This window comes from Myotis daubentonii, chromosome 1, assembly GCF_963259705.1.
Source record: "Myotis daubentonii chromosome 1, mMyoDau2.1, whole genome shotgun sequence".
In the NCBI taxonomy this organism is placed as follows: domain Eukaryota; kingdom Metazoa; phylum Chordata; class Mammalia; order Chiroptera; family Vespertilionidae; genus Myotis; species Myotis daubentonii.
The window spans coordinates 170190095-170202557 of NC_081840.1; the positions used below are offsets into that span (position 1 = coordinate 170190095).

General features: G+C 40.6%; 1 protein-coding gene across 1 annotated transcript in view; it reads right to left on the reverse strand.

Annotated features, from left to right (window-relative positions):
• GRID2 (glutamate ionotropic receptor delta type subunit 2) overlaps positions 1 to 12463 on the reverse strand; it is a 1378765-nt gene that overhangs the window by 313877 nt on the left and 1052425 nt on the right. The window lies entirely within an intron of this gene.

The window sequence follows — 12463 nt, forward strand, 5'->3', positions numbered from 1 at the left end:
AGCTATAGCATCTTGATAAGCACTAACATGCCAAACTGAAGATCAAAGGCAGCAGATCAAAGTGCTTAAAGATCTGCCTGGGAGGATCCCTCTAAGCTTCATCACAGTCCTCAAACCTCTCAGACCTGCCATAGGATTCCTCCCACCACTTTGTTTTTCATAACTTAGTCAACAATGAATTAAAAATTGAAAGAAAAAAAAGAGAAATTCCTCCCACCACTTTGTTTTTCATAACTTAGTCAACAATGAATTAAAAATTGAAAGAAAAAAAAGAGAAATGAACGAGAGGGTTATAGAATTCAGCATCTTTGGGAAAGTCTTTCTTATGAAGAGACAGTTTAAAAGCGGGAGGTGGTGGCATTATTTTTCTCATAACTTATCTATAAGAAGCAGCACCACCTCTGTGCCCTTCAGAGAGATGACCAAAATATCATTTATCGCAAAGCAAAATAGAGGAGGAAAAATAACATTTGAAGTTTTTTTCTAAGAAATTTGTTTCATTTTATTTCTTATTTTCTAAATTTATTGGGGTGACATTGGTTAATAGGATCATGTAGGTTTCAAATGAACATTTCCATGATACAAGGTCTGTATGTTGCACTGTGACAGATGTTGCAACTTAAAAATTAAATACATTTTTAAGGGGGACTCATATCTTTATTTTACTTGTGTGTTTGTTTTCATTTTTTGCTTCCTTTGAATTCTCTGATTTCAAATATTTTTAAAATTATATTGCCAAAAGACTTGTAAAATAAATTAGACACAGAAAATGCACAACTAATAAACATTGTGTTTGCTGGTATGTTTTAATATTTTTAAATTGAGCTGCATTTTACAATGTCATAAAGGAGAAGAAAATATAAAAAATTCTAATTTTAAATGAAAATGCTTATCTTATAGGACATTTAGCTATTATTTACAAGCAAAAACAAACAACAACAACAACAAAAAATGTTGGTTATATATATATTTTTTTTGAAAATCATTTACTTTTAGTTACTTTCAGCCACCTGTGCGTTATACAATATTTGTTTTCAACTTTATCAATTAGTATTATAAAATATATTAAGCTATTATATTTACACTAGAGGCTCAGTGCACAAAAATTTGTGCACTCAGGGTGGGGGGGTCCCTCAACCCAGCCTGTGCCCTCTCACAGTCTGGGACCCCTTGGGGGATTACCACCTGAGGCTTAGGCCTACTCCCTGGGGGATGGGGCCTAAGATGGCAATCAGACATCCCTCTGGCAGCCTGGCAGCCATCGGGGGATGTCCACTTGCCAGCGAGGAGCAGACCTAAGCTGCAGTCGGACATCCTTAGCGCTGCTGAGGAGGCAGGAGAGGCTCCCACCACCACCGCTGTACTGGCAGCCATCAGCCTGGCTTGTGGCTGAGCAGAGCTCCCCCATGTGGGAGTGCACTTACCACCAGAGGGCAGCGCCTGCACTAAGCGTCTGGCCCCTGGTGGTCAGTGTGTGTCATAGTGACCAGTCATTCCCAGTCTTTCTACTGTTAGGGTCAGTTTGCATATTACCCTTTTACTATATAGAATAGAGGCCTGGTGCATGGGTGGGGGCCGGCTGGTTTGCCCTGAAGGGTGTCCCGGATCAGGGTGGGGGTCCCGCTTGGGTGCCTTGCCAGTCTGGGTGAGGGGCTGAGGGCTGTTTTCAGGCTGGCCACACCCCCTTTAGGGTGGGGGTCCCCACTGGGGTGCCTGGCCAGTCTGGGTGAGGGGCTGAGGGCCGTTTTCAGGCTGGCGGGCGACTGAAGCACCCAGCTTCTCCTTTTTTTTTTTTTTTATTCTGGGACTTTTTTACCTTCTATAATTTAAACTTTGTTGCTGTAACTGGAGCTGAGAGCTGGGCTCCTGCTTGCTCCAGGTCTGAGGCCATGGCCTGCTGAAAGCAGGTATCTGGGGTTTGTTTAGCTTCTATAATTGAAACTTTGTTGCCGTCACTGGAGCTCAGAGCCGAGAGGCTCCTGCTCGCTCCAGCTCTGTGGCCACGGCCTGCTGAAAGCAGGTATCTGGGGTTTTTTTAGCTTCTATAATTGAAACGTTGTTGCTTTCGGAGCGGGGAACCTTGGCTTCCTCCATTACTGGAGCAAGAAAGCCTCCTGCTCGTTTCAGCTGCGTGGCTGCCAGCTGCCATCTTGGTTGGGCTAATTTGCATATCGCACTGATTAGCCAATGGGAGGAGTAGCAAAGGTATGGTCAATTACCATGTTTGTCTATTATTAAATAGGATAACAGGAGGAGGCATTCTTCTAAAGGATATATATAAACTTGTTATATATATACTAGAGGCCCGGTGCATGAAATTTGTGCACGAGGGTGTGGGCTCAGCCCAGTCTGCACCCTCTCACAGTCTGAGACTCCTCGCCCCTTACTGCCCACCTGCTAGCTGGTCTTACTGCTCGGCTCGCTACTCCTTAACGCTGCCATGGAGGTGAGAGAGGCTCCTGCCACCACCATGAGCCCAGCTTCTGGCTGAGTAGCACTCCCCCTGTGGGAGCACACTGACCACCAAGGGGCAGCTCCTGCATTGAGCATCTGTCCCCTGGTTGTCAGTGGGCATCAGAGCAACCAGTCGTTCTGGTCGTTCGCCTTAATGGTCGCTTAGGCTTTTATCATATAGATACATAAACTCATTAACATTTTCTAATGATATTTTCTTGGTATATGGAATTATCTATACCTTGGATATGAGCTTATGTTATTATTTACAATTTTCTCAGTTGATAAGCTATCTGAATTCAATGATTGTCTCAGATTTGAGGTTTAAATTGCACTGCAGTCAAGTCACTGATTGAAACAAGTAAGTACAGCCAGCTTACAAGTTTGACCTCTGCAATTACTGTTCATCTTCTAAGCTTTCCTGGGTGTAAATGCATGTTCAATTGCCTTTTAGTGCCAGAAATGACTTTATCTTAGCCAAAATATTCTTTTTAGTTCATCAGTTAGATAAGTATTCTATGTAATTTAACAGTACAAAAGTCACTCATTCCAACTCAAAGTACCCATCTTAGATGCTGCCTAAGATCCATTATCTTAGATCATTATTAAAAATTGTGTTTCTGGTGCTAAAGTGAGTGTTAATGCTTATACTTTTAATAAATTATTCAGGTCATCAAATATAATTTTCAACTCGCTTATCCTCATTCAAGTCAGCATTTGTAGAATGTCAATTGGATCAATATTAGCTCAGAAGATAAAATGAAAAATCAATGAACATCAGGGTGAACATTTTAATTTTTACTCTTTAACCTAAACCATTTCCCGTATTTGGAAGACTGACTATTAAAGACTCATTTCAAAATATTTAGTTTTTCAAAAGTATCACTAATCTATGCAGCTAGTTGCAACCGCTATAGAGGGACCAGATGCACTATTTTCTGGTGTCAACAGAAGATTCAAGCTTGTTTTCCCTCTGGCTTAGAGATTAGGTATAGCCCCAGTGGATAAACTGTACGTCATTTTCAAAAAAATGTATTATGCTGAGTTTACAGATTCCTACTGTGGCTAAAGCTAGTGTCTATTCAATCTTATACGCCAGATGGACTTTTGTGACCAAATGACTGAGGATTTAAAAATCAAAAAAGTTTTAAATCAAAGAGCTGGCCTTGACAAGAAAAATTGGGAGTAAATATTATTGATTTTTTTTTCTGTGAGAGAAGCAAAAGAGTCCAGTGTTATTATAAATGTTAGCAGATTTTAAGAACTTTTTGGATAAAGGGGAGTGTGTGTGTGTGTGTGTGTGTGTGTGTGTGTATATATATATATATATATATATATATATATATATATATTCATTTATTTATTTTCATATTCCAAGTAAATAAGAAAAAATCTTCAATTCCTTTAGACTTTTCTATAGAGAAACTTATAACTGATGATTTAGGAACAAGGGACTTACTTAATACTATGCTAAAAGAAAGACATTATTAGTAGTTTGGTTTGGCACAGAAAAAAATATATATATTAAAAATTATATGTAATATATATTACAAAACTAGAATAGTTTTGGCAACATACTGTTTATTGTTCCCAGAAAAATGACGGGAGGTTGAGAAGGAAGAAATAAACTGAGAATGCCATTCCTTTTGCTCTTCTCTCTGCTCCCTCCCAACCAAGAGCGCTGGGGAAGATTACTTAGAAAAGAATGGTTTTCTCAGGGGCTGTCACCACAAGTAAAGCTGGGAGTAACATGTACCTTTTGACTTACTGTTGATTTGTTGTCTGCTATGGGTAACCATATTTGCTTGATCTGTTGAGTAGAAAGGAGTGTGGCTGAATCTTAGAGTTAAGGTTTTTTAAAGGTTTCATGGATGGATATATTTTTGAAAGCAACATATATCTATCTACATAGATAAACATTCACACACCTATAAAATAAATATGTAATCTACAGTTTTTTTAAAACGATTATTAAATTTTCAGTCATGCTGGAGAATTTGAAAACAGAACAGACATAGAATAAATTGTCAGTTAATGGTCTCCGTAACAATTTATATTTGTCTAAATTTCTGTCCTGCCACTCTTCTGCTAAAAACACACCAGTGATTCTTCATTATTTCAAAGTAGAAGCTAAAGTCGACAATGCCAATCTCATCTGAATCCATGGACCTCCTAACCTCACCTGCTAGTAAGCTACTGTGACCTCTTAGAGCAGGCCTTCGCCTATGTGGTTCCCTATACATGACCACCATTCCCCCAGATGTGTACACAGCACATTCCTTCCTATCTTCCAGGTTTTTGTTCCAACATTAAATTCTCAGAGTAGCTTACTTCAATGATCCCATTGAAAATTGCAACTCTTCTACATATACTTGAAATTCCTCTCACTTTGAGCTACTTTTTCTATGGTACTTGAGCTCTGATATATGATGTAATTTATTTATCTATCATCCTTATTGTTTGTTCCCTGTCTTTCTTCACTCACCTACATATAAGCTCCATGAGGGCTTATATTTGTTTTCCTCATGCAGGTATCCCCAGGAGTTTGAAGGGCGCCTGTCACATTATAGGCATCCAATAAATGTTGAATAAATAGATGATTTTAATTTTTATATACCGTAAAACAAATAGTTTTAAGGTATATAAAACATGTTTAATCTGAAAGGAAATGTTTCTCTCCATTTATAAAAGTGTACATAACACACATTCAGTTGGCTGAAGGGATATGTATCACAGAGGAACTGAGCACATACAATAGAGCTCTTGTATATTCCTTAAGACATCTAACAAAAACAAATGTATTTGTCTAATTAGTCATTTGTCTAATGAAAAAATAATGTAATATAATTCTAAAGACAATTCTGTTTGTTGTGTTCTCAGCAGAATAAACTGGTTTTCTGGTAAAGTAACAATGACATTTCGCTTATTTCAATATCTGTTATGACAATGAATGCATGATACATCTCACACTGCTTTGTTCAAGACAGAATTAAATAAAGGGAATTTATTCCCAATGTAAAATTTGTAGCCAGTGGTGTAGTTAATTAAGAGAAAATGTCAATAGAACTTAACATTGTCACAGGGATAATGCTTCCTGCTGCTAGATATATGTCAAGAGAAAGACAAATAGATGGAGTGATTTATTAAGCAGTGCCACACTCCAGGCAATGCATTTCTAGAGGATTATAACACTCCTTGGGTGGTGATGTAAGGCAAAGGACTGAAGACTAAGTAACTTAGCTCTTCGAAGAGTATAGGAATAGTACAGAAATATGGTGCTTGCAGACCCTCTCTGCTGATACAGCAAAACTACTTTCATATTTAGAAAGAAAGAAGAGACCATCATATTAAAAAGGATCTAAGTTAGAATAGAATGCCATCAGCAATTCTTCATGACTTTCCAGATAACTTCATTAAGAGACAAAATTTAGGGCAACCACCATTTAAAATATAGACAACTCAAAAATTTCTACTCCAGGCAACAAATGACTGCTGCTTTAGGAACTTGGTCGTTTTTCTCAGCAAAACTGTATTAAAACAATTTTTGGAAAAATATCCAAATGTCTTTTATTCCTTTTCAAGAATTTTAAAAATGTAATACAATTTTTAAAATTAGTAATGTTGATCAAATAATACCAAAGATGGTTTTAATTTCTAAAAATTGATTTTAGAAAGAGAGGAAGGGAGAAGTAGAGAGAGAAACATCAATTTAAGAGCAAAACAAGGATCAGCTGCCTCCTGCATACCCCTTACTGGGGATTGAGCCTGCAACTTGGGCATGTGCCCGATCAGGAATCAAATTGGCAACCTTTTAGTGCACTGGTGACACCTAGGCAATTGATCCACACCAACCACATGATGATGGTTTTGACTTAAAATTAACCTTTGATATAATGGACTGGCATTTTCTTCAAATTTAACTCAAAATTCTATCAAGTGCTTTGATTTTCTCAGATCAAAATTACAAATTTTGCTGATTATTGAGATATCATTTTCATCTTAAAATTATCCTTATATCAATGTTATACATTCCAGTGCTGCAATAATATAAAATAATGGGGTCATACACTAAACTATATTATTTATAACTTTCCTATGTATTATATTTCAAAGGTATTTACAATATAAGTATTACGTATGTATTAACAATGAAACCATAGTTCAGCAATTCCCTTAAGTTTAAAGGCATTCTATCAATGAAATAAAAATATTAGCATAGTATTTAACATGTTATATTTATAATAGAGGACCGGTACATGAAATTCATGCACAGGGTGTGTGTGTGTGTGTGTGTGTGTGTGTGTGTGTGTGTGTGTGTGTGTCCCTCAGCCAGCCTGCACCCTCTCCAATCTGGGACATCCACTCACAATCCAGGACTGCTGGCTCCCAACTACTCCCCAGCCTGCCTGCCTGATTGCCCCTAACCTCTCCCCTGCCAGCCTGATCGATGCCTAACTGCTCCCCTGCCAGCCTGATTGCCCCCAACTGCCCTCCCCTGCAGGCCTGGTCACCTCCAACTGCCCTCCCCTGCAGGTCTGGTCACCTCCAACTGCCCTCCCCTGCAGGCCTGGTCACTTCCAACTGCCCTCCCCTGCAGGCCTGGTCACCTCGAACTGCCCTCCCCTGGAGGTCTGGTTGCCCCCAACTGCCCTCCCCTGCCAGCCTGGTTGCCCCCAACTGCCCTCCCCTGCAGGCCTGGTCCCTCTTATCTGCCCTCCCCTGCTGGCCTGATCGCCCACAACTGCCCTCCCCTGCCGTCCATCTTGTGTCCACATGGTGCCAGCCATCTTTGACCACATGGGGGTGGCCATCTTGTGTGTTGGAGTGGTGGTCCATTTGCATATTACCTCTTTATTAGATAGGATGATAGAACAGATTACTTTTATTTATATATTCAACTATCAAATAATTATTAACATTGCAAAAGAATGAAACCAAAACACTATCTTATACCATACAAAAAATTAACGTAAATGGTTTAAAGACTTGAATGTAACGAAAACATAGGCAATAAGCACCTTGACATAAGACTTGGAGATTTTTTTTTTCATTTGACCCCTAAAGCAAAGGCAACAAAAGCAAAAATAAATAAGTGGGTCTACATCAAACAAAAAAAACTTCTGCACAGAGAGCAGACTGATGGTTGCCTAAGCAGAGGGGATTTGGAGGGCTGGGTGAAAAAGGTGAAAGGATTAAGAAGTACAAGTTGGTAGTTACAAAGTAGTAATGGGGATGTAAAGTACAGCATAGAACACAGAGTCAATAATATCCTAATACATAAATAGCCAGGGGCCGTCACAACAAAAACACCCGGATGGACTACTGAATAGTAGGATGTGTGGGGTGACCGGGCCGGCGGGGGGGCAGTGAGAGATGACCAAACGACTGAACAGCAGGCTGAATGGGATGACCAGGCCATCGGGGGGGGGCAATGAGGTATGACCAAAAGACCAAACAGTAGGCTCTGTGGGGTGACCAGGCTGGTGGGGGGCCAGTTAGGGGCAACCAGGCCAGTTGGGGGGCCATTGGGGGTGACCAGGCCAGTGGGGGGGGGCAGTTAAGGGCAATCAAGCAGGCAGGCAGGTGAGCAGTTAAGAGCCAGTGGTCCAGGATTGTGAGAGGGATGTCCAAGGGATGTCCAATCTGGAGAGGGTGAAGGCTGGGCTGAGGGGATCTGCCCCAGCCCCCGTGAACAAATTTCATGCACCAGGCCTCTAGTCCTATCCAATAAAAGACAAATAGGGTAATTAACCATACCTCTGATACGCTTCCCATTGGCTAATCAGGGCGATATGCAAATTAACTGCCAACCAAGATGGCGGCTGGCAGCCATGAAGCTGAAGCGAACATGAGGCTTGGTTGCCCCGGTGATGGAGGAAGCCAAGGTTCCCCGCTTGCCACGGCCCCGGCTCTGAGCCTGAAAGCAACAGCTCTGAAAGCAACTATGTTTCAATTATAGAAGCTAAACAAACCCCAGATACCTGCTTTCAGCCAGCCGAGGTCTCAGAACTGGAATTGCAACAGTGTTTCAATTATAGAAGCCAAACAAATCCCAGATACCTGCTTTCAGCAGCCGAGGCCTCAAGCTGGATCCGGGCCTCAGAGCTGGAGCTGGCTCTCAGCTCCAGTGACAGCCATGAAGGTAAATAAATCCCAGAATTAAAAAAAAAGAAAAAAAGGAGAGGCTGGTTACTTCAGTCACCCACCAGCCTGAAAACGGCCCTCAGCCCCTCACCCAGACTGGCCAGGGTGGGGACCCCCACCCTGAAGGGGGTGTGACCAGCTTCAAACAGCCATCATCCACTCATCCAGGCTGGCCAGGCACTCAAGCGGGACCCCCACCCTGATCCGGGACACCCTTCAGGGCAAACCAGCCGGCCTTCACCCGTGCACCAGGCCGCTATCCTATATAGTAACAGGGTAATATGCAAACTGACTCTAACAGCAGAAAGACTGGGAATGACTGTTCACTATGACACACACTGACCACCAGGGGGCAGACGCTCAGTGCAGGAGCTGCCCTCTGGTGGTCATTGCGCTCTCACATGGGGAGCTCTGCTCAGCCACAAGCCAGGCTGGTGGCTGCCAGTACATCGGTGGTGGTGGGAGCCTCTCCTGCCTCCTCAGCAGTGCTAAGGATGTCCGACTGCAGCTTAGGTCTGCTCCCCGCTGACAAGTGACATCCCCCGATGGCTGCCGGGCTGCCAGAGGGATGTCTGATTGCCATCTTAGGTCCAATCCCCCGGGGAGCAGGCCTAAGTCAGCAGGTGGTCATCCCCCAAGGGGTCCCAGACTGTGAGAGGGCACAGGCCAGGCTGAGGGACCCCTCTCCCCCTGAGTGCACAAGTTTTTGTGCACTGGGCCTCTAGTATAAATATAAAAGTCTCAGCGACTGAACGACTGGTTGATTGGTCAACCAGTCACTATGTTGCACACTGACCACCAAGGGGCAGACGCTCAATGCAGGAGCTGCCCTCTGGTGGTCATTGCGCTCTCACATGGGGAGCTCTGCTCAGCCACAAGTCAGGCTGGTGGCTGCCAGTACAGCGGTGGTGGTGGGAGCCTCCCCTGCCTCCTCAGCAGCGCTAAGGATGTAGGAGCTGCCCCCTGGTGGTCAGCACACTCCCACAGCAAGCGCACTGCTCAGCTGACCGACAGGCACCAGATGCTAGGCTCATGGCTGGTAAGCACAGCTGTGGCAGCACGCGCCTTGCCACCTCTGCAGCAGCACTACTGAGTGGAGGTAGTGGTGGCAGTGGCAGGCGCAGTGGGGCCGGAATGAGCAGGAGCAGTGCAGTGCCCAGCCTGGGCTCGGGCTCCTCCTTGGCTGCCTGCCGCTTCATGTAGTACTACATCCCCTGAGGGGTCCCAGATTGCGAGAAGGCGCAGGCCAGGCTGAGGGACCCCACCGGTGCATGAAACTGTGCACCAGGCCTCTAGTATTGTAGTAACTATGTATGGTGTCAGATGAGTACTTGACATATCAGAAAGATCACTTTGTAAAGTATATGATTGTCTAATCACTATGCTGTTCACCTGAAACTAATATAAAATACCATTGATGTAAAAAACAAACAAACAAACAAAAAAACCCAACAAAAAAATCTTCTGCAAAGCAAAGAAAACCATCAACAAAATAAAAAGGCAACCCACTGGGAGAAAATATTTGCAAATCACATATCTGATAAGGGGTTAATATCCAAAATGTATAAAAAACTCATACAACTTAATACAAAAAAAAATCAATTAAAAATTGGGCAGAGAGTCTGAATAGACATTTTTCCAAATAAGAAAATCAGAGCCTCAAAGGACTTAATACATAAGTTAAAAGCATCCTTGGGCAAAACTTATAATTCAACTCAATTTGGGTTCAATAATTTGTTGCATCTTTGGCCATGTTGTGTTATATACAGCTTATCACAAATCCTGTGTAATAATGATGTGCTTACATAAGAAAAAAATGTTCTTACAGTTTTTCACATCTAGTTGAGTAACAAAGTTATTATGGATTTGTACGTATATGGTTTTTATTATAAGCATTTTCTTTAGCTAGATTAGTTTTCCAAATACATTTCCTTATGCCTAATTATAACACGTTTCCTTAAAATAATGTTTATTTTCTGAGAGATAACGATGAGTATATAAACATTAAACACTGTGACTGATTTCATTTCTTGCTAGGGCCTGCAAAACAATGAGGAAATAATAGTTATAATGTTGAGTGTCTATTTTGTATTATGCACACAGTTTTAAGTGCTTTATATCCATGAACTCTTAAGTTTTTAAATAAGTAACGAATTATGTAATTATTACCTGGGGAACTGAGGCACCTAGAAGTTAAGAAACTTGTCCAGTATCACATAGCAACTAAGTGGTAGATTACTGGATTAAAACTGAACTATCTCTCAAGAAAAACACAAAGATATAAACAGTTGTTTAGCTCTGGCCAGATAGCTCAGTTGACTAGAGTTCCATCCCAATACACCAAGGTTGCAGGTTTGATCTTTAAATCAGGGCACATACAAGAATCAACCAATGAGTGCATATATAAGTGGAACAACCAACTGATGTTTCTCTCTCTCTCTCTCTCTCAAATCAATAAAATTTAAAAAATAATAAAGTTAAGTAAAAACAGTTTTTTAACTAGATATTATATTATAAAATTACACACTCTTATAGCTAAAAGAAAATTTAAAAATAATCTGACACTTTATACCTCAGAGAGCAAAGATCAAATAAGTTAACTGGACAAGTCATTTCTTCCATTTTTACTAGGTAAGAAACAAAACAAAACAAAAACAGTTCCTAGTCTGTGTTCCTTCCTTTAATAGGTCATAAGTAGGTATGTATTTGACCTAATTCAACATATCTGAAAACCCCATGCCCCTCATGACTTGTGCTTTCCTTAGCATGATAATCATTCTATGACAGAGCTGTGTTTTTACTAGTTTGCTTCTCCTGAACATTGAATGCTCCATGAAGATAGACATCATGCTGTCCTACTCACCCTTGTGACTAGATAAGTAATTCTTATTGAATGTCCAAACAAATGTTTCTGAGATAACAAAGAATTTTAAAAAGCAAAGTCAGAAGAGTACTTTTAGGATGTGCTAAAGTAGAGCTTGAACATGATATAAACATTAAGGGCTAGAAAACAACTGAAGCAGACAGAACAAACTGTGCAGCTATCCCAAATGGATTGATAATTTAGGGTCTAAGGGACAGAGTTGTAAATATAAAGAAACTATAAATTTTGAACACAGCCACAAATCAAAGAGCAATGCTATGTGTCTACATTTTATGTGAAAGTTGGGTCATGCACTGGTCTTTTGTTAAATCTTGATACAAAAAAGAACAATTGACATAAAAATATAGTTTATAAATAATGGACATATGTGAATTTATACTTTATATTACACATTGAAATTTCTCTACCTTGTAATTGTAAAAAAATCAAATAAAGGCTGTGCCACATCTAAAGATATTTAACAAAAGTATCACAGGACTTTATTACCATCAGTTTTATAACAGAGCTGGGAATCCTAAATTCAGCATGATGCGCATTCTAGTTGGCTTATAAGCATGCATCTTAAAGCTAAATGCATCTTAGGTTAAATGCTGAGCCTTAATTTACAAAACACGTTGATTAAAAACTGTGGTCAGTTACCCATACTTTTAGAAATAGAGCCATCATATTAAACTTCTGACTACAGATTAATGGATGAAGAAGAAAAATGGATTCTGGGCAAACAAAAATTGAATTTCCAAATTTGTATCGTAAGCTGATGGTCTATCACCTGTAGTCCGTTGAGCCCTATACTTTCATTTTGATCAATCCTAATTCACCATTAGATTAAATTTATCTTTGGTGATGTCTGTCCCAATTCTTATTCTTAAGTAGAGGGGTATTGTGATATGGTACTGTGGAAACACTGAGTTCTACAGTATGGTATCAATCCTATTTTAAAGGACCTATGTCATCTGCCTTTTTCTATCATTTAAATTTATA